A 5187-nucleotide genomic window follows, 5' to 3' on the forward strand; every position below is an offset into this window, starting at 1 on the left:
GAACAGGCAGATCGAAGAAGTACACTGCTGAGGGGAGCAGCGGGCAGGTCAGGAGAGGTCTGCCGCGCCATGTGGTCACCTCTAGGGCAGGCGGGGATTGAACTCTTGCAGAAGTGGCTTAGGCTTCTTAGTGCAGTGCTTTAACCTGCTGTGCCACCAGAGAGGGCCCAAGAATCAATTTTAAATGGGCAATTGCCTTCCTAATATCACCCTAATGTCAAAAATTATGTTAAAAAATATAATTGAATGGATGAATCAAGCTTTTGATATCATACAGGCTACAACTCAGATTATTTGGGGAATTAGACTCTTTTAACTTTTAAATGCAGGTTTCACAGGACTAAATGTATAGCTACAGGAACAATTCAAAATCCACCCATTCCAAATCTCTTCAAGGTATCTAAAAGAAAATCTTGCTCTTAGAAAGTAAGAACCCACCTCTGTGTTGAAAATTTTCTGCTCCTCTAGCCCTTTACAATAATAATAATAATAAAAATCATGCTGCCAAAGGTAAATTAAGGAACTGTAGTTTCTTAACAGAAAGAGTAAAAGAGTGATTTTCATATATAGTTTGCAATGGCAACAGGAAACCAAAAGACCAATCTAGGTCACTAGGAAGCTTCAGTAGCTAAGTCCAAGCCAATGAGCATGTTCACTGTCTTGGAATTTCTGGAGCATGACACTGAAAAAAAAAAAAAAAAGCACTCAAGATTAAGTATCTTATTCTGCTTCCTAAATTCACTAACCCTTTGTCTCCTCCTTCCCTCACTATTAATGGTGAAGAAGTTAAATATAAAAATATCACCATTTCTGAGCTCTTCTTCCTTTGCAATTCTTTTATACAAGCTTGGCAATTCTTTTAACTCATATTTCTGCGCTTGTCACTTTATATAGCATCCACAGACAAATCAATCCCATCCCCTTGGCTTCAACTAACACCTGTTTTGCTAATGGATTCTAAAATAAATTTTATAAAGCATTTATTTTATTTTTAACTTTGTTTTTATTGTGGCTAAAAGAAAAATACATAGCAATTCTTTATTTTTAAGCCAAGAACTTCTCTTCTGAGATTCAGATGCACTCATCCAACTATCTACAAATGTCTTAACTGTCTAGAATTTAATTCCTCTATATGTTTTGCTCTTTCATCTCCCATTTCCTCTCATATTCTCTGCCACTGGGAATGACAGGTCACCCACTAAGTGCACACACTTGATTGGATTACTCTATCAGCCTTCTAAATAATCTCTTCATTAATCTTGGAACTTGCCTTCAATTTATTGGACATACTGAAGACTGAGTAAGTTGTTAAAAGGCTATTCTGAAGTAATAATAATAATAATGATGATGATGAACAAATATATACCAGAGACATTTTAGGGAGGTGGAGTGGGGAATGGGATCAAAAACAGTGGCGGGAGGGAATTGCACTGGACTATGGTGATGGCACACGGGGTGATTTGTGATGGGAAACCCATGGCGATTACAACTGAGATGGAAAAAGGCACACGATGATGTAAAAATAAACTATTATATTTTTTTAAAGGCTATTCTGAAGTCACTCTTACTTAAAATTTTAGTGGCTCCATAGTGTCACCAGTATAAGAATCTATACTGTTCAGAGTTTATATATAAAACTGTCAGTGAGGACCTGGTTGCTTGCTAATTCTCCTCACCTTCACTGCCATCACTCATACTGGGTTGCTTGCCCTAATTCATGTTTTATCTCCCTTTCATGACTCCTACCATCTGTAATCCTTGCCCCCACACTGCCTAAAACCCCTGCTACATGTTGCCTAAAAATGACTAAAATCAGTCTTAAATAACCCTGAGAAGCCTTAAGGGGGTAGAAATATTAACGATAGTTTATTTGAGATTAGGAGCAGAGTCAACATCTAGATGCTAAAACAAAAAGCTTCACAGACTAAACAATTCTCAGATCCAAAGAGGGATGACAGTACTTCTCAAAGTATTCACTTCTCCCGTATGTATAATGTTCATATGTATAATGCATTCCATCAGTAACTCTTAATGCATGCAGTGACACTCTACTAGGAGGGTATGAGAAAGTTAAAAGTGTACATGGTGAGGCAGGAGAGCAGAAAGAAACAGTCACGCAAACTCAAACTTTTATGTTGAGAATTGAAGGTAAATGGGTTATAAAACTAAAACTGAATTTACTAGAGACAAGTCTTCATGTGCAATTATGGACACAGATTACACATGGAGTTTACAACCTGACAATAAGTTGCCACAAAGTCACCAGTGTAAAATGTTTCCCATGCTCATAAATTCAATATGTAACAGAGGCATCAACATAAAATGAGGAGGTCCCATGTTCCTGGCCCCCACTTACACGCCCAACTGCTGGGAACTAGGGGGTAGAATTGAATGGCCAGGTGAAGACGTGTAACAGGGAAGCAGGAGGGCTAAAAGAGAAACTCACAGAGAAGAAGGGCACTTCTCAGCTTTAGATTGACCAGGACTTTTGGGACTTGGAGGACACATGTAGAGAAGAGATAAGAGATGTGGTGAGACCCATGGAGAAGCTGACAAAAGCAGCTGCTATCTCAATTTATATTTTGATTTTGTTCCTTTGGTCCCATGCTTGCTGGCTCCTTTTGCCCCCTTTCAGGCTGGCCCCATTTGTCTGGGCATTTACCCATGAGGCCATGGGTAACTTTGGGTGTTTTGTTGGAAAACTATTGTCTTTTCTCCTCTCTATATATGCACTAATTCTAGTAAAGTTCTTTTACACTAAAAGCCTCCTATGTCTTTGTGTGCATGGATGGGCAGACCCCTTTAGAGTGTGCAAGATTTGGGGTCCCAGGGAGCCCCTTGTGCATGTGCTAAGAAATGGTCTGCTCAAGGGACACATGATACCTATTATTATAGTCCATCTACTTCATTCAGTTCATACACCATAACATGGCATAATCCAAAGGAGTGGTAATATCCATGAAAATATCCTGACAGTTTGCAAAAGAAAAAGCAATTTATTAAAAACAATGCAATAGAGGGTGCTTTGGTGATGGGTGTGGTATAGTAACAACACCTGAAGATGGAGACCCTATCCCTCCTCTAATACAATGTTGTAATCCAATGTTGCCTCAATTAAAAAAAAAAAGTAGAAATGCTACATCAGGATGAAACTAATACATTTTTTGACTAGGTGAAATACCTATGAACACTAGAAGCTAGGTTAGACTAGTAGGCATTTGTAGATTTCTAACCCTTTGAGAACCAGTTTTTTCGTTTTTTTGTTTTTTGTTTTTTGCCAACCTTCAAGAGTGGCTAAACTGAAAAGAGCTGACAGATTTATGGGAGAGGCTTTTTGTCACAATCTCTTAGGGGGAACCCGCATTTCAGCTGAGATTATTGTATCCTTTTGCACCAAAGACAGTCCAAAAAAATATATTTTTTAGCAGTTTATATAGGTAGGATATTCTCAGCAAACAGCTAGGTTTCTGACAATAATGAAAAACTCAAACGGGGAAAAAAGCAGGAAATATAGGACACATGAGTCAGAAGAGGGGCTTTGTTTCTAACCTCCTCTCTGATAAAAGGCATAACTCTGAAAAGATTAATTCAGATATGAGGAACTCAGTTTCTTCTATCAAGTGTACTTGGGATGGGAAAAGTCAGATAAAAAAATTTTGTAAGGTCCCTCCCAGTTTTGAAACTATTAAAACTTGGTCTAGAGTAACCTCTGACAGATATATACAGAGGGTAGCACTGAAACAGGCTGATATGAAAACTATCAGCCAACAAAAGAAATAAGTAGTGATGGCTGGCAGAAGTGAGTAAAAATTACCAAGCTCAATACATAGTGTGTGGAGTCAATTTTATATTTTTAGTAAAAAAGCCTTAACCATTGTTTCCTAAATATGTCTTCCCCTAACTTTCCTCTTTTCTTTCTTCTGTGAGTTTCTCTATTGCTTTATACCATATCTGGTGAAAACAGAATTGCAAAATAATGTAGTTACAAACTCCAACATATGGGGTTGAACTTCTATTAAACCTATAATTTCCACAGCTAGTAGGTCTAGAGAGGATGTTATTGAGGGAGAAATGAGAGGCAAGAAGCAGAAGGAATAGCCGTTTCTTTCTTCTGGCCACAAAAGCTTCAACTCATCAGGAAGGTAAAACAGTTCCAAACTTTTATGTACTTAAAACAGATTCAAAATATATAAAGCAAAACAGACTGAATAACAGTAAGAAACAGAAAGGTCCATCAATTAGAATGGAATGTTCTTCACTCAGTAAGTGAAGAAAAAGCAGACATAAACTATTATTAGGTTATTATGTAATTTAAATATAAGTGCCATTTAAGCTGTTAGGTATACACAGAATATTATTTTAGCAAACAACAATACCTTGTTTACACAAGCACAGATAGAACACCTAGAAAAAATGGACTACATACTGGGTCATTAAGCAAGTCTCAATAAATATCAAAAGTTGAAACTCAAAATTCCCTGGTTACCATGCAATTATGCTAAAAAAAAAAAAGTGGTAACTAAACACTTGTATTTGGATATTAAAAAAACTCTTCTAAATGAGGTCAAAAAGAAACTAGGTAAATGGAAATTAAAAACTGGGTAAAACTGCATAGCAAAAACAACATAGCAAACTTACAAGATTCAACTAAAGTAAATCTTAGTGTCAAATATCTAGCCATAAATGTTTACATTAAAAGAGGAATGTGGGTTTCCCGGGTAGCAAAAGGGGTTAAGTCTCAACACTATAAAGCTATCAGCAGCCACTGCAGCACGAGTTTGATCCCCAGCCAGGGAGCTGACCCACAAGGCGCAGCAGACTTCTCCTGTCTCAACCACTGATTCCCTCAATGGTGTATTTCAGTAGATCCACCTGTTCTGCTCCCCACTCTGTCTCTGGTGAATCCTCTCACATACCCCTTCCCCACAACTCTGGCCTACACTCTAGCTCTTGTATGCATAAATAAATACATCTTTAAAAAATAAATAAATGAATAAATAAAAGAGGAATGCACTGGGTACCCAGTTTAGTACGCTATGTTAAAATAAACACAACGTAACAAAATCAAGGAAAGTGTAAGTATAGAAATAATAAAATAAAAATAAATGAAATAGAAAACAAAATGAACAGAAAATTAAGGAAATGGAAAGTTAGGTTGTTGCAGTATTTTTTCAGCCTAATAATGAA

This window comes from Condylura cristata, unplaced genomic scaffold, assembly GCF_000260355.1.
Source record: "Condylura cristata isolate star-nosed mole 26May11 unplaced genomic scaffold, ConCri1.0 scaffold00019, whole genome shotgun sequence".
Lineage (NCBI taxonomy): Eukaryota > Metazoa > Chordata > Mammalia > Eulipotyphla > Talpidae > Condylura > Condylura cristata.